Source organism: Sitodiplosis mosellana, unplaced genomic scaffold, assembly GCF_009176505.1.
Source record: "Sitodiplosis mosellana isolate CC-2019 unplaced genomic scaffold, AAFC_SMos_1.0 Smas_scaffold_42, whole genome shotgun sequence".
NCBI lineage: Eukaryota > Metazoa > Arthropoda > Insecta > Diptera > Cecidomyiidae > Sitodiplosis > Sitodiplosis mosellana.
This window is the reverse complement of record NW_022595284.1, coordinates 24,529-43,350: the sequence shown is the minus strand read 5'-3', so window position 1 is coordinate 43,350 and position 18,822 is coordinate 24,529. Positions and strand designations below refer to the sequence as shown.

Here is an 18,822-nt window from a genome sequence, read left to right as displayed (position 1 = left end):
ATTTCTAATACTAACCGGTTTTGCCCACTGGCGGCGGCGGCGGCGACTGTGTCGTCGTCGCAATATAATCGTTCGAATTTATTGTTAACAATTTGAACGATTCCATCGATGGAACTACGAAAAAATCGATCGGTCGTCACCAGTCAGTTGTAAGTTACAACTTGTAACGGACAGAGACAATAAAACAAGGTCACACTTGCATATATTCTGGTTTTCAATTTTTGTGCATCTTGACACAGAACGAGATTTTGCATGCAACGTGGCGTATATCACGTATTTTCTTTTGACCTGACACACAAAAAACCCGAAAAATTAAAAAAAAAATTATAAATAACATACTTTCGACCACTTCGATCTGTGCACAGATTCGGCAATCGAACGAATAGCATGGCTGAAGTTTGTCTCATTTTAATGTGCATAAGTAAAAATAAACAACATGATCTCTCTCTCTCTCATTCCATATGACGGAAATCGCTTTAAATTTTTCATTCAAAAGTGCTGCTACTTTATATAAACCGTTTTTCCTTATTTTTGCTTAATGACAAACTTTCTACGAACAACTTTGTTGACAATCTAAAACTCTGTTGTTGACCGAGCGAATGGCAACTTTTTAACTTGGAAAACTTTCAAATTATCGTGATTGTGAATGCATAAAGCTATTAAAAAGTTTTCTTAAGAACCATGTCGTTGAATTTGCGACTAAATAAAAAAAAACTTTTGCGCCACTTATTTTTACGAAAATTGCGTAATTTTAGTCGATTCTTTTTTCGGCATTCGTTCGTACCTTGTAGCTATCAAATTGGGTGACTTTTTTTTTGGAAGAAACAAGAAACAGTCAGTACATGACCATCAAACATAGCATACGAATTACTGATAATTGACGTTGCAATAAAATTCGTCGCACGTCAGTTTTAAGCATACACCAAAGTGTTCGAAGTGGCAAGATGTAGCAACGTCAACGCGAAAGAAATAAAATCGCACCGAGAAAAAGAAGTGTTGAAAATACATTCTCAGATAGAGAGAGACAGGAAGAGAGAATCGAGTGAAAAGGAAATATGAATAACGATTTCAATTGTCTGTATCAGAAACACTTCACTCAACAGACAATCTTGAAAGGTTACCAGGTCACCTTTTTCATATTTTGTCGAGTGATCTCATTAGTATCTCGTCGTACAATGTGCAAAAAGTGAAATGAATAACGAAATGTCAACCACTGTAGAACAAAATTAACACATGAATGAATTAACAGTGCATTCGACAATTTATAAATCACAAATCCAGGCATTCGACCGGGTTTATGCAAAATGTTTGCAAATCGCCTGTGTTTGTTTTCCTTTTTTCTTCTATTTTACTCAGCAATCAATTCTATTACGCTGCCATTTCAGGTCGTCATCTTAAATAAAGCAATCGGACAACGGAACGGGTTAAAAGGTCACACAGACACACCCAGAATCACGTGAAATTAATACGAATTTTATGATTTCACACCCATTTAAAAAAGAACATTTGAATACTATCAACCTATTTAGAACAATGTGTTTCGGTTCTATTTTTGAATCGAAGAAATCGAATGAATGATGACGTTGTTGGAAGAGCTAGAACAATAATATGTTTTGTTATGATTGTAGCGCGTATATTTTGCCACCGATTTACGTTCGTCCATTTCAGAAGAATGGAAAAATATCAAAACACTTAAATTGAATAAATTGATGGATACACAACACACTGACAAAAGGTGCTAAAAAAGAATATTTTGTTGTTGTCAAGTTCGTAAACCGGTTGAAAAATGTCAATTCTGAAGTAATTGCGAAACTTTTAGATTTGTTTATTTGTATTCAGTCATACGAACAAAGATGTCCCAATTGGTTTGTGACTTTACACATTCGCGAATACTCCATTAGCATCGAAGCTGAAATGAACGGACGCAACCAAATGACGGCAACGACAGGTTGATCGTGACTGATTGTGAGAGATTCAAATGAGTTTCGTTGGCAAAATGTTATTGCGGTCAGTCTCCCGTTAAATGACCAACCAATGACGACGATTTCATTTGATTTGGAAAGAAAGTATTGAAGTTTCCTATTACGAGAAATCTGTCGATGTTGCGTCCATTCTTTTTGGATGCTTCGCAATTTCGAATTCAGATGATTTCTGAATGGTAATTTGTTTTGTAAAGAAATCCACTTGCCATCTAAATCAACAGAATACATGACCAACGTCATTCTATTTAAATAAAACGTAAACCGACTTTTATGTGCTTCGAATGTTTCCGATAAATATTTTCCACGCTTTAATGAGTGCACGTGCTAAAGAAAGCCGTTTTGTGTCGAAATATGACGTATAAATTGATCGTAAAGAAATTCGCTGAAATTTATAGCATTGCGCTTAATGTTAATGCTTCGATGCGTTGTGCTCGATTGCAATTCTGATTGAATGACGCTCATCCATGCCGGGCTTGAACTGCACAAATGCCAAGTAGATCACTGAATCAGACACACATTCGTTTTGAATCTATCGGTTCCGAATTGCGCAGGAAAACAACATCGGCAGCAATAAAAATATTCGCATGAGTTTGGGTGCAAGTCCGCGTTCTTAAAATCAACGCCGCAATTTGCTGTGTGCCACAAATGCTATTCTTTTCCTGAATGCGTCAGTCTATGTCGACAGTGCAAATCATCTTAATTTCTAAACTAAATACCAACATTTGGCATCGACGGATACACTACGCATTTGGCTTACATTTGTAATCTAAATGATAATTTGAATCCTCCCACGTTCGTTCGTTTAGTGTGTTTTCGTTGTAAATATTTCAAACTGTGGTAATTTACGCTCATGCACACCGTCTGTTCTCGCATTATGCCAATGTGTATACAATTATTCCAATTAGTCCGAAACTTGTTCAGCAGAAGGAAAAGAAATGAATGAAAGCGTCATTTGCGACTAATTCCATGCATAAAGTGCAAAGTACCGTTAAGCGTTCAAAGACACAAGGAAAAACGGAAAAAAACTACCTCAACATGTAATGAATAACGTTGAAAAGATGAGAGACCATGCAGACAGCACGCAAAAACAGGAACCAGCAAATGGCTTTTCATAAAATATTGCACGATCTCCCGTATTATTAGTTTTGATTTGTTTACTCGTAAACAAATTTCTGTTTGTTGTAATACAAAGACACCGGCAATCGTTCGCGCAAACCGTCAAACACGACGCGATAATATGAGTGATGTGGTCGACTCCGTTGGAGCAGAGCGCGGTGGTATGCAATTTAGCTCAATTAAATCAAATTTCATTGTATAAAAACCAAGCGTTGCGGTAAACAAATGCTCAAAATTGGATTTGTTTGATGCCTTTGAGCGAGCACACGTATGCAAAGTGTGCGCGAGTGTGTGTACGCAGTGTGAAAAATACGTTTTTTCAAACTGTGAATTAGACGAAATTATTGATATTCTCAATTACATCAACACACAAATTACGCCAATTCAAATGGCTTGTTGCTATTGAAACGATTCATGTTTACTTGACAAATTATGCGCTCGAGCGCTGGAGCACTCGAGGTGGTGTGTTAGCGTGAGTTCTATGTGTGTTTGGTCTCTTTAGGAAATCGTAACTCATGAAAGTGATTTTAGCGAGAACAAACTTCTTTTTTCTTCAAACTTCGATGGCTTTTGCTTTGGAATTAGTTTCAGACGCATAGGTAAAGCATAATAAAAGCCATTTCAGAGTGAAATATTCCTAATGTCATTCAACTAAATCTTTTGACGGCAATGTCATTCTAAGCAGCTTTGATCTGGTTTTATCACGTTCTTTATTGCGGCTGCTGTTTTGCATATAATTCTTGAATCAGAATATCGACCTTGAATCTCTGTTCGCATTTTTTTATAGTATCTCCTCCGCCATATTTTAACAAGCAAATAAATTCAATCTGAATTGTTATTGCGAAATAATGATTATACCACCATGAAAAAAAAACATGCAAAATACGAAATGAACAAAACAACAGATAAAAAAACAAAAATGCTTTTGCACTACGCAAATGGTCTTGAAAAGAGTCGAGCGTAGTTCAAGTTCAGCGTTAAGTCAAATCAGTAGCCGCACAGACGCACTCTTTTCACAGATTTACAAATGCTCATCAAAATTGGCTGAATATCTCAATTTCGGACGAACCAAGGCAAGAAATGAGAATTGAAGAAAAACAACTATTGTGGCAAATAAATGACTGGAATTGCAATCAACGCCGCCCGACAGCGCCAGTTAGTTGATCGCACAGTTATTCTCCGGGGTCTTTTTAGCAAAATATGACCTAACAGACAGACAGACAGAGAGAGAGAGAGAGAGATGTAATTACAATGATTTTGCGACTTTGAACCACTAACAAAAAGTGCCGCTGATTACAATAGCGCCAATTGGCAAAATCAAGTTTAAACGCACCTCCTCCAGCAATTCATTTACGTTCGTATGTTTAATGAATCACTAACGACGATCAGCGATAATCTATCGGTTTCAAACGATTTCAAATCAAACTGATTTCAATGGATCATTGTTCTCCTCAGTCGATTGTATTTTCTCACTGTCGAAACACGCGAAAAGTAAGAAAGAAAAAAGCGCATGAATTAAAAGCCCGTTATGAGTTTCAATGGCGAATGCATATTTGCATCAAATGCTTATGAAATTGATACACGAACGTGAATTGATGAGAATGAAACCAACACACACGGACCAGTTGATAAAGGTCAATGTGTTTGTATTGCGGTTATTCGCTCCTCGTAGTTAGTCGATTGCAAAGTAAATTACATAATCTACATTAGCCCCAGTGTTGTTCAAAAGGACCGACGGGTGGAAGCAATTCCGTATTTCTGTACTGAAACTATAGAAATGTATGTTCATCATTCTGGCCCTCTACAACTGTTTTTGAGAACTAACATCGGCACTTTTTTAAGTAATACGTTCTTTCATTTGTTTGGCTATAATTTCTATTATATTCGATTTGGTGACCGCTATGCGATTTTTACGTTTAAATAAGTTATTTAAAATAAATCTGAATACATTTGAAATTTGCTGCCCCTTTTATAACTCATTGATTTCAGTCCTAAAAATCAGTTAATTTTCACTAGTTGCTATCTTGTTTTGTAAACAATGTGTACAGCATGAACTGTCAATGGCTGTCAAGTGTCGTGTATTGAATATGACAGAATGCTTCAAAATTAAGTCGATAGAGGGCCAGAAGTTCGAACTGTCGCTTCACCCGTCGAAAAGGACATGAAATTTATTTAGATAAAGATAAGATATTTGTGAAAAATCATAAAAATAATTTAGACGAAGATGAGATATTATCTTATCTATCCAATAAAAGATAAGATATTTTTTCCAATTATAATTGGAAAAAGATAATTATCTTTTAGTTATCTTTGATATTTTTCTATGAGAAAATCGAATTATCTAAAAAAATTCGAGATAGATATCGAAAAAAGCATTCAGATAAGATATCAAGATAGAAGACCAATCTGAGTGACTGATTTAGATAAAGATAAAGATATCATCTTATCTATCTAAATTTTATCTTTGTACAACAATGATTAGCCCAAGCGAGAAATGATTCAAATTTTTGCAGCAGTTGCGCTCGAGCTGGCTCACAATTTGTGAAAATGTAGCAAAGAAGGATAAAAAAATGTATAAATTGTGGAGCACAATATGTCATGGAAACGGATTCAATTTCAATCTGAAAGTGCTCACACAAGCAGCTAGCACACATAGATATGTGAAAAAAAATTAGTTGAAACTACTGGCATCGAGCGCGATAACCCCTTCAAATATTAGGTTCCCTAATGGAAAATTTCATGATTAAACAGAATCCGGATTTGGGGTGTAAATCATATCTTTTAGTTACTCAGCTGCTTTTAGATAACTGGATCCTGATTTTCTTTTAAATCAATTCAACCAAATGACTCATTTTCTAACTGAATCACTATATAGCAACCATATACATAGCCATTACATTTTTTGCAAGGGTACTAATTTCTCTCTCATGCACATACGAATGCCAGCATATTATTCTCCAGCGACTCGATAAAGATTATGAGTGAATGAATTAAGCGAAGTACTCTATCAACTCTACCGCTGCTACAATCAGATAATACATAGAAAATTGCATGAAATGTGTAATGTCGCTTTCAGTGTAGAATTTCGACAGACCAACACTTACACACACACAAACACATGCACAGCAATCTGGAAAATCGACAGAATGAAGAATAATAATGAAATGCACTGTATCCAACACTGAAAATGATGACTGCGGAATTACTGTTGGCACACTGAGTTAGCGTGCACAAGCGATGGTGTGTGTGTGTGCGAAATATCGGAAAATTCACAATTAAATGTAACATTTAAGAAAGTGCAACGAGCACTGTTACCGAAACGCCGTTTTCTAACTAGGAACTTTCTGCATGGTTTTTCGATGGTGTAATAAACATGTCAGTGTTGCTTAGTATGCTTTTTTCCAATGTATGCATCGACTGTTCACATTGTACAATGTAAAGTATGCAGTCAGTGACTGCCAGTCACACACGATGCACGAAGCATTAATTGAATATAATGTAATCGTAAGCTGATTAAACAACTGTTTTATGGTTGCAGAATTTTGTGTGTGTTCGTATACGCTCGGCTAATGTAAAAATATTCCATTCGTTTAGAAAAATACGAGCTGTATTGATCGAGTTTGTCTTTCCGAAATGGACGCTGAATTCATTTTGTCGAAATGTTTGAAGGAAAAACCAAAACACATTGGAATACACATGACGAAAGTTCGCTCAAATGCTTATTAATATGCATTCACATTTCAAAATATCTATTTATGGACACTCAGTGTCTCTCGATTGTGGTTTTATATAGACGAATGAAACAATCTTTTGTGAGAAATCAAAACAAAACAAAATTAACATGATAGTGGTAACAAAAAACCGGTGGATCTATCGGCAATCAACCGTGAAACATGATAATTTTTGGTCAATCTAGCCTATATTCAATGATTGGTAATCTATTTTTAAACGCCAACTACATTTCTTTTATCAAACCGAAACAACGCTCGCGGGATGCTATTGAAATATTTATATAAATAAACTGGCGAATGCAATCCATTGGCTGGCCGCGAAATCGAGGCAAATGCTAATGTGAACGGAAAATGCAACAAACAAAATGTGGCAAAAATGTATGTAATTCTTCAGCAAATTCCTTCAAATTATAGTTTGGCATTTAGTTTTGAAACGTATTTATCGCTCGAATTGTAGCATTCACCATTGAAAAGCAATAATAACGAAAATAATGCGGTTTTTTTTCAGTTGGCACAAATTCGAAACACGGTTAGAAAATTTCTCTGAAATGTCAAAATAGAAATTATACACTCTCGAAAATCCTGCCATATCTGTTATTAATATACCTTGTAGTAAACGCGTTCATGGTGTTTCACTGTAGTAGCGGTGTTACCTATTAAATTTTCTTGTAGTAATACTACAGTGGAATTTAATAGGATACTTTGCTACTACAGTGAAACACTATAAACGCGTTTACTACAAGGTATATTAATAACAGATATGGCTGATTTTTGAGAGTGTAGTGTAAATCTTCGGTTATCGGTGACCGTTTTGACGTGCCATTTAATTATCCAATTGAATGATAGTGACCGTCCTGGACACGTGCACTTTGCTTACACTCCGATTATCATAATCTGATTGTTGTTTTGCAGCCGTCTTGGTCATCGTACTCGTCACACAAAGATCGATTTCAACACTAATGGCACACACTGCAAGTTCTGCGCATCAAACTTAGCAATGAAGATGTGTGTTTATTTTTGGAGCACACGGTATCTTTTGCTACGACGATTTGAAGCGTAAAGCGTGCATAAAACGGTTAACCGCATTTGCACATGGTTGACTTTTAACCCATTTTTTCCATTCAACTATCTAGTTTTATGTTAGTGGCACGGTTGACGGTTTATTGATAAAACCTCTACAAACAATGAGCACTTTGCCACTTTCATTGTACCAGGCCAATTGAGCACAGCGGCTGAGGAGAATAATAATGATTTGATTTTGTTTCGCATTTTGAGCTGATAATAATATTGCCAAGAGCTGAATGTGAACAGAAGAATGGATATTGTGAATGGTTTTTTTACCCTTCGATAGATTAGGATTTTTCCAAAGATAAACACTACACATACGGTGGCTTCTGGTTTATATGTGGCACTTTTATCACAGTTCCATCAATGGAACAACAATTTGTGGTAAGAAAACTGAATGACTTTTTTGCACACTATGTATATTGATTCACTTCTCAAGAGTATTCATTTAGAATATTCACGGGATTATTTTTAAGCCCAACACTAAGCACTAATTTCGAGACAATTGATCACAAGTATTAGTTGTATCGAATGTCCATTTATGACAGCTCGAAAATTCAAAACTGAAAAATGTTTTCGCCGTTGGATTGCTTTTAACACTTGGTTTATGTCATTGTTAGTAGTCGTGTTTCTGAACTTGCTTTCAAATTTTTGCTGTCAACTATCAACAAGGAAGTGTTTACTCTGGTTCGGACAAACGCATATTCAAAAATATTGAACGGGTATCGACGGCTCTTCGGGGCAAAATATAAAATTAACTTTATTGGTGTGGAAAATTTCCATACTGTATTAAACTCGTTCTTTTGCGTAAGCGCACATTCAACACACAATTAAGGTCTTCATTGTTCTGTATGAGCGTCTCAAGTCCATCAACTATCCAAAACGATTGTGTTTATTATTGCATTATCATACGATTGTGCAGAGACGAACAAAAAAAATTACCCGAAAAAGTGTCTGAGCCGTTACTTTCAGTGCTATTATTACAATGCATCAACACAATATTTCAGCAAGCATATAAGTACAGTTTTATTACAGTTTTGAAATCGTATTCTGTCTGGCATGTTGTTTCATTCACGCACGTGAACGGCGAGTGCAAAAAAAGAATAAACAGCGATTGCGTTTGTTTAGTTTACAATTTTTTTTCTAAAACAATATTCACCCAAATACAAAACAAAACCAAACATGTGCTTTCATTGTTGTAGACGTTTCATATGTTGCGTCTCTTCACTTTTTCATTCCATCGTTGATAATTGTTTCTTTTGGTAGTGACCTCAACCTTCGAATCCATGTTATAATTTGAGTAATAACGGTAGAAAAAAAACTACAGCTCAACCAATATACGCATCGATGATTACTCAATTTGATTATTGCTCACGTACTTGGAGTGCGCGCGCTACAAAAAATCGTTAGTTGAAGATCAAAGCCGAAAATAAAAACGGAATCATTAAATGATGACACAGCCACAAAATTGTAACAATGGAAAAAGTCCATCAAAATTGATCAATTCTGGTGTGTGCGCGTTTGACATGACGGCGGCATTGCAATCAAGTTTAATAAAATGAAATGAAAATAAACGGCATATCACTTAAACGAATGTTTAATTTGTTTGGCTTGATGAATTTGCGAAGTAAAAACAAAACGAAATGAACCGCCAACAATCTCAAATGTTAATTGTTTAATTGTCAGTTTCTAAGCGAATTTACAGGTTGAATTTTGTTTTGTTTTGTTTGATTCACACGCAAAGAGGAAAAACATATGCTCGCGAATTCTTTTAAAAACATTTATTATTTTTCATTTTGATTCACATCCAATATTTACATTAGCACAATTTTGTACCAAAAGAAACGTACAATGATGTAGTTACTTACCGACAAGAAAAAACGTATTTGAAAACAGCAACCGAGGGAACGGTATGAATGCAAAAAGAAACCAAAAGCCTGCAAAAGAACAAAAAAAAATACCGACATCATTTACATGTTTAGCAGCATTCATTCTAATTCAGATGAGTTGTTGTTTGGCGTGCGTGGCCGTACACCATAATAATAATAATAATAATGTGTCATGGAATTCTAGTCAATTGCAAATAAAGCACACATCAAGCAATTAAAACAATCCGTCAAATTAACTGTTGTATTCACATTTCTTTAGAATATCACATAAAATGCTGACGAGACAATTGTTTTGGATACAAACAAAAAAAACAAGATGGGAATATTTGGCTGTTTCAACACTGTTTGCGCTCGTGCAAATGAACGATAAAAACATGTATGAGCAAACTATCAATAGCCGTAGGAGGAGAGTCAACATCCTTTTCTCTGTGTCTCCTCATGATTCGAGCTAAGTGATTGTTGCCAAACCAAACAGCCATTTAATTGATCCTCTTCTCGTTAGATAATTACACAATTTCAGTCGACGATTGGCATTATTTCCAACCAATAAACTGAAATCGAATTCAATAATAATTCCCTTGTTCAGACTAATTCAATTATACGTTTGTGTTAAAATCCAATAACCATGTAAAATATGCATTTGTGCACTGCGTTCCGTTCCGTTCCATTCCACACCGTTCGAACAATATAGTGGCAAAGTTTCCACATTTCAGAACGAATTTATCGGCTATAGTTAATCGGCTATCCAAAAACGGAGCGCATTAAAATCGAAAACCGCAAATGGAGCCAAGGAAGAGGCACTTTGATCGCATCAATATTCGTGAATCGCATATTTGCAGTGAATCGGGTCAAATGAGAGAAATGTTTCGACGATTGTGCGCACAAATTTTTCGATTTTATCATTCTTCGCATGCGACTGACCGACCGACCGAAGCTGCTGCGTGGAATCTGCCATGCGAATGCAATTTTCAATTGGAGTTGCTGGGCGGTCATTTGAACAATTGTATTTTACGAGCGAACGCACAATCAAAAGCACACACAGCAAGTCAAGGTAATCATAGGAAATTCACTTGATATTGTAAATGCGCCAGCCTTATTACGTGCAACGTCTATTCGCTTATGCTAATAGCAAATGTGATTTTAGTGCAAATTCGAAAGCACGCGAATTGTCACTTGACGATTTTTCCCTTTCGTTTCATTTGCATGCGATTGTGCCCATTCGGCCTCATTATTTATGCACGTTTATTGAATTGTAGCAATTAAAGTGTGTACACGCGCATGGACACATTGAACGATATTCAGCTCATAAATAACAAAATCAGCACATACGATAAATGCAAAATACTGGACACTCGAAGCGCACACACACAATACGTCATAATCTAGTTAAACAAATTACTCGAACAATCGACTATTTTCTGTGTTTTGCTGACTTCTTTTTCAACAGTACATGCGTTGAATTTGCAAACTTAAATTATTTGTATTCTTGATATGCGATTGTCGTCCAGCTTATCCAGCGAAGCACATCAAGTTCAGATCGAATATATGCAAATTGTACGGCGTCACCGATTCGATGGAATCGGGAGAAAGACAGAAAAGCAAGAATTAAGTAGAGGAAAATAAGTAATAGCCCAATAAAGACGTAAAAACTGACTGGTCTGGCCACTTTACCCGTTAGACGTGTATTATTTATCATATAACTGACAAATCAGCAATTGACATCATAAACAAATCGAAGTGGAAAAAAGACAACGCCAACGAACATTCGACAACGACGATGACGATGACAATATCGAGCTTGCCTTTTTTGTCTGCGTTTTTTTCCTTTGTTGGATATTTTTTTGGTTAATCTAATCTAGTTTGACATTGAAACAATGATTAGCACATATCGAATGTTACGGACATTGTGGTGTTCATGACTGTGTCTACAATAGTTTCATGTTTTGCATATACGGCCTGGAAGTGCATTACTTTTAATTAAAGCAAACACACACACAATGAGTGCTTTCTGGTTGATATCAAAACAACCAATAAAGTGGTAAACACCAACGATAGCTACAGTAATTTCAATTTATAGAGTGTAATTGATTTGCGCATTTCGAGTGATTGCTTTGCCGTCCGAGTGGTCTTTCTATGTCTGCAAATAAATCAAAGACCGGTTCCCGTATATTACGCACCGTTTGGCAATAGCCACGCTGTGGCTGTATTCATTTGACTACCATTTGCAAATGAAGGAACAAATTATGAGTGATTAATCAATTTGTACCGTTTATTAAAGCCCATCTCACTTGCAACGAACTCAATCGACCGAAATGAATTTTCGAACTGGTCAGTGTTCATCATGAATAATAATAGAACATTTGCAAATGGTTATGTGCGTCAGTAATCGAATCAAATGACTAGGATTTGTTCCAAACCTTTGTTCTTTTTTCTTCGTCCAATACCGTTTGATATCCATTAAAACTCGACGTTTGAAATGGCACGTCAGCAATGCGCTTTTATACGTGTTAATTTTAACACATAATTGGCTACTTAGATCGGTGTAACCAATCTGAATTGTCTGTATTGCACGAAGCTGCAAAACCAGTTTGTCTCGCCTCTCGCTCTTAAATTACAAGAGAAATATGTTTTCGGTCTTGGCTCGATATTAAGACTGGAATTTACGCAGCAAGATGGATGTGGTTCATGAAAATGTTATGCAATTTTCGTGAATTTCGACATTAAAAGTGGAAATGTGCAAGCAGCATACAATGCAGCTGGCTGCCAAAGGGGAAAGAGGTTACAATATACATGTCCGAAGTTAAAGCGTGTCATGAAGGAACTCATTGAGATTCTGTAGCCGTTTTTGCATCGTCTGTCAATGCACGCTGCACGAAAAAACAATTCATTTTGTGGTCACAACACAAACAATCTGAAACTTGAGAGAGAAAAAACACCAAGCTTGTCCGACACAGTATTGCACAAACATCTTTTCAGACAAAACAAGTTTTTTGTGCGACGCGTACCGTTGAAATTAGCTCACGCATATTCGCGTCTTGCATTTCGAATGGGGACAATCTTATATTCGAATGTATGTGTGTAAAACAGTTGAAATCTTATTTGCAACGATCAAATCAAACACAGCGCACCAAATCTCAATCCAAGCAAATGTAATTGGATTGAATGTTGTGTTCGTGTCTGTACGTCTTGGAACAGCATAGATTGACTGGTTAATATAGCAGCGCTATGAAATATGCAATAAAATTTCGACATTTCCATGTTTTGCGGCTACTCATACACATCTCAACCAGATCCATTGCGAAATGAGGTGTTTAAATATAAACTTTATGGCTGAAAATGAGATGAAAACGAACAGTGTATTTCATTCGAAGCGAACGTTGGTTATCGATGGGAAGGATCAATGATTCAAACATAACCATTCGGGTATGAATGAATCACTTTTAGAACCGGAAATTAGTTTACAGAGCAATAAGACATTCTGAGCCTTGCTCTTATTTCTAGTTTTGTTTTTTATCTCCAGTTTACCCTCTTCAATATCCGATTAGACTTGTTGATCATCTGTAAATAGAATTGATTCACCTCATAATTAGGTGAGCCCAGTTTCTAAAAATACTTCGATTTCATATTCGATTCGATTGATTTTCGACTGGCAAACAACATTTTATGATTCTTCAATTCGAATAAAAAGCCGGCGAATAATTTTCGGTCGCTTATCGGTCGGTAGAAACAGCCTCTTGTTTATACATCTCCCAGAGTTTTCTTCGTGTTCACTCAAACTAGGTCACTTGAACCATTAAATATTTACTGTCAAAATTTGGGTGAGAGTAAAATTCCGTTTAGAAAATTTGTTTGTGCATCAATGTTGATAAACTGGCGTGCGTTAAATTTAGGCGCTTTGTGCTTGAAACACATTTAAAAATCGCAATATTCGAGACTTTGAACGAGACAGCGCAACCGCAAAGATAAGGTGCTAATGAATTTACTGATTTATTGCCTGCCGCAAACAACATGATAATCTGCATTAAACTCACTCCAAATTACGAAATGAACTCAAGTTGAAGTTGCATGAGACACGTTGGGTTCGAAAGGATACTAATCAGTGAAGTTTTAATTCTGAATTTACGTCATACGCGACGCAAGAAGTTCCCAGACAAAATTAGAAATGAGCACACCATTTTGTGCTAAAATCGGATTACATTACTGTAGAGGGAGTTCATTCTTAATCTTAGGAGTTTTTGCGAAATTTATGCATATTAATTATGCCACCGATAAACACGCTGGAGTGGATGTGAAGAGCACATGTAAAAAAAGAAACGTGTTGAGAACATCGGAATTTCCAAAAATGTTTCGCGCATTACCTGTTCTCATCGAAGACTCGTTTATTTTGACACGTTTATCGAAATGAACTTTCTCACTGTGGTCAATTTGAATTATTGAATGGCTCTCACTCTCCAATATTTAATTTATTTATTTATAATAAAGAAAGACCCGTTCACTACCTTGGCTTATTAAACTTAAAAAATCTCCCAAAGATTTGGAATTGATATCGGCTAATTTTTCCACTCATTTTATATTTAGTTTGAGCGCTAACGGAATACAAACTTATTTTTCTCATCTCACCTTGTGGTTTTTGTGTGTGAGTTAAAAATGATAAACGTGTTGTTGCGATATTGACCGAATTTTTATTTTTTAGACATACCGGTTAAACCGGCTTTTCGCCGTAGCTGTACTTTGTTTCTCTTTTGGGGAAAATGTACCAGCGGCCAGCAGCTGATTCTTGCAGAAAGAGATACATTACAAAAGGCACAACATTCAATATGTGTGCCCTTTAGACGAGACATTCCGAAATTTCTCTTGTGTTAAGAAGCAAAGTTTCAATCAGTTTAAGACTACAGCGCAGTCTCTTCGCTTTAGGTACATTCCGAACCTTTGTGATTATCTTGATTTATTAGTTGATTATAGCAATTTAACTGACCTCAGTGAATACTAGCTAAAATCCATTTCATTCATTCCGTTGAATTTTATTCGCCTTGAATGTTTCAACGTATAAATTGATTTTCCATGAGCGATCAAAATTCAATAATATTTATATTGATGTTGATTTGTGTGAAATGGTTTACAAGAAAATCATTTGTTAAACTGTTGATTGGGTGTTTACGTTTTGCCAAATTGTTAACTGAATCTGGCTCATCATTGCCAATATCCTATACAAGGGCATCGAATGCCGTCGAGAAATGAACTGAAAAATCTTCTGCGAACTATATTAGCACAACTGCATCTTTTATGGTATCATTCTTCCTTCGGCAAGGCAGACGTGCTAATTTTTCAATAATCACGCAAAGACATTGCATATTTTAGGAATTCGGCAAAGACATTCAAAGAAGACTGTTAAATATTAGCTGGTAACATTTGTTGGCGCCCCTTCCATCATTCTTTGGATTGGTTCCAAAGACCCAAACTTTGAAAACGAACAAAATATCACCAAAAGTCAATATCACCATTTATTGCCACGTTTTGGGCGTATTATAATCTGAGTCTGATTCAGTGAATCAATCAATATACTAGCGTTGCCATGGAGAATTATCACGTGCATCGAATTGAAAGGTTGAGTATTTCATTGGATATTTGATCTGATAAATATTGCAAAACGCGATGTCTTAGTTGACGTGAACTGAACATATACGTCGAATGCAAATGCGATGGCAATAGAGACGTTTCTCATTTTGTATCTGTTGAACTTCGACTGCAGTTGGCTTTCTAATGTGCTCATATCCTTGCATGTTTGCAACGCATGCAAATGTAAAACCGATTGATATTCAATCGATAAAAGGTGCATGTCGATGACCCAGACCAAAGTGAAACCTTTTGTCGTCACCGAATTCGTACACGTCGTATTCACCTTCCATTCTCTTTTATTTTCTTCCGTTTGGCTAATGAAATGGAAGAGAAATGGAAGAGAAATTCAAGCATGATTCCGTTTTGGCCACAAATCTTGAGCGACAACTCACTCACTCTCTCGTGTAAGACCGAAGCCTTATTGCCAATTTAAATGAGACGCTTTTTTAAATTTTAATCGACCATCTGATACCATTTTTATTGTGCATTTTCGACGCTTTTTTCAAATATCGGTCGTAATCCGTAGATTTCTTCTCTCTTCTGCTTTGTTAACAACTCAAGGAAGTACAAAGTGTTTGGATCGATAAAAGTAGGTGCGTGCAACCACAAATGCGGAAACATTGAAATGAATATCGATTTGAAAATATTCCGAAAAGAATGACGAACCAAAATTAGTATTTTGGACTTCGGACTGAAACCGGTCAGCGCGTGTACATTTGGACTAAACATCTGGTTCGGTTCGGTATAGTACCAACACCTTATGGTGCCATTTGTATAGACATGGAAAAAATGACAAAGTGCTTTTTTCTTCTAAATTCGTATGGCCGGTGGGTAAGTATTATATAAAACATCTAGACTGAAGTAATCGATATGGCATTTGAAGGCGATTGCCACCTCTTGTTCGACAAATTGTGGGAAGATGAATTTTTTTTTCTACGTGTAATATAATTTGATTAATTTCGCGCCGGACAATTTCAGTAACTACTTGACCTTGCGTGAGAATTATAAATTACTTTCATCAAATTTGCTCGTCACCGTATTAGTTGCCTTATGGAGTAATTATAATTACTATTAATTCGGTAGTTACTTGTTCACGGTTTGTTGCAATGACAATTTTCAAGCAATATGTAACTCGAGCAATTATTCAAAAAACTTCAATTTGAAATTGAAATAAAATTTCATTTTCACAATACAAAAATGACGTTTTTTTCTTCATTATTCAAATGTTATGAACTCTACCGAAATCTGTTTGGCCAAAAAAATGGTACGACCAACGCTGTGAAGCACAATGTTGTTATATTCAACAGATCCAAAACCTTTCAGAGTTCTGTTTGTCCCTATCGGAAGTTCACTAACATGAATTTTGAAATGCCATTTTTGACAAATACCATTTCCAATATTTGGGTAAACCTTGTGACGAAATCATTTAATCAAATTTCCAAACTCTACCGTATAGATGCCACTAGAGCATCATTTGCTGAATATCTTCCATTTACGATTCATGTTGTTGGGTACGACGTACGTTTCTTCAGTAAACTTTTGGACATATGCCGTGAGCCGTGAATTCCCGTTTGTCAAACAGTTTTTTTTTTAAGATTGTGTTTACATAATGCGAATTTTTATGTAATCACTTTTTTTACTGTTGATATATCTTCAATGGTTCATAGTCCAATGAACCCAAAGTGTGCAGAATTTTTTACTCGTTTCTTCGTTGTCGTTAAATAAATCATTGTCTATGACAGAGCATCGGTCCACAAACCGTTAGGTACAAAAATTACACTTAATTCCGTTGAGGTTTCGTGCGCAGACTTCCTCCTTTGTCCATTATGTTTATGATACGAATGGCGGTCCAAGTTGTGACAATTTGCTAGGCAATTACATGAATGGCCAAATTCGATTGTTCAAGATAATAGTTTACTTTTGGACGTTTTTTTTTCTTCTCTTCATCTGTAATGATCTCGTTAAATGCTGCTGTGGATCGCTTGCGAATGAAAACAAAGGTCATCCGTGAAGTATAGGAATGATTAAATCAAGAATTGAACTGTCGAAATTGAAGCTCGTTTTTTTTTCAAAAGCAACTTTTTGTTGGTTCTCTAACTGAGAAAAAATAATGTTCTGTACGTGACAATGTGGTTTCATATTTATTTCATGGGTTTCAATGAACTCTCCAAAACCGTGAACTGACTAATTTTGATCCGTATGTACATTTGAATGTACGTTCAAGATTGTTGACTTGTTACTAAGCATACCGCCTTTTTTAGAAACCTGTGCTCCACGACAAAACATGAAATATTTGCAACCCCTTACATCATTGGGATTCACGAGTGATAAATTGCACCAGGTTTTTTGTGCCAAATTTTTCTTCCAACTTGAGATTGTCCCAGGTGTAAATCCCAGGCGGGAATTATTTGAACACTTTTTTGCACAATAGCAATCTTTAAACCACTAATATCAATTTTCTGTGTCTATTTTTATCCAAATTCCATTTATTCTGTGGCCTTACCGTCTCAATAGATTGCTCGCTGAAGTATGAAACACATTCACTATGAAGTCAATTAAAATATTTAAAGAGAGACATAATCAAACTTCACTGATTGCTTTGAGTGTATTTTCAGCTGGTTCCATTTCATCAAAAACGTCAAGGGTTAAATGGTTTTGTTTACTAAAAATATGTTAATAGCTGTTATTCATTTTATGATGTCCCAAAGGGATAGATTTATTTGTGCTGCTGCGTTAAATAGTCTATAAATACTTTTCAATTTGGAAGCGGTTTATCAAGTTTTCGATCCATTTATTTTAATTTAGCTAACCCTTGACGAGATGTTTCTGTCAAACATTAAATCGCTTCAAATGACTCGACTAATTTAATTTTATTAATCCAAATAAAATACTAACGAAGCTAAACGAAAATAGTGAACCAGTGACAAAAATAGCACGTATAGCAAACATATGGGAGATTGGACAAAGTCATCGAATCATTTCGGCATTTTCCACTTACAGTAGTTCAAATCTTCTGAAGATCATCGAAGAATCAGATTTTATGTTATTGGTTCAATGGCATCATTCGTCGGTGATGAAGAGATACTGTTGCTAGATCAAACGTCAAGAATCATATGGCAAAGAATTCATTTGATGACCGCCTTTGAATAACATAATCGTGCCGTGTGCATGGATAGCAACAAGTTGGTGTCAACATGAATTCGCTCTTCAATTCAACGAACAGCATGTTATATAAAATCCAGAATGTCGAAAGAGAAATGTCCAAAATCGGAATTCCCGTCAATCCCAATACAAATTTGGTCATCAATAGACTGAGAACTCCTGTTCACTGTGGGATCACATTGTCACCAAATTGTCTATCATTCATTAATTTAATAGGTCGATGTCGTTGGCCCCACCCCAATTTGGTGCTGGGTCGTCCTA

At 35.9% G+C, this 18,822-nt stretch overlaps 1 protein-coding gene across 3 annotated transcripts in view; it reads right to left on the bottom strand.

Annotated features, from left to right (window-relative positions):
- LOC129569762 (protein gustavus) overlaps positions 1-18,822 on the bottom strand; it is a 124,939-nt gene that overhangs the window by 90,936 nt on the left and 15,181 nt on the right. For 2 of the 3 annotated variants that reach the window (XM_055448926.1, XM_055448927.1), the window contains exon 2: positions 9,763-9,831. The exons of the other annotated variant lie outside the window; for it this stretch is intronic. The gene's annotated coding sequence lies outside the window, so the exon portion shown is untranslated. The remainder of the gene's footprint in view (positions 1-9,762; positions 9,832-18,822) is intronic. 3 annotated transcript variants of the gene reach the window in all.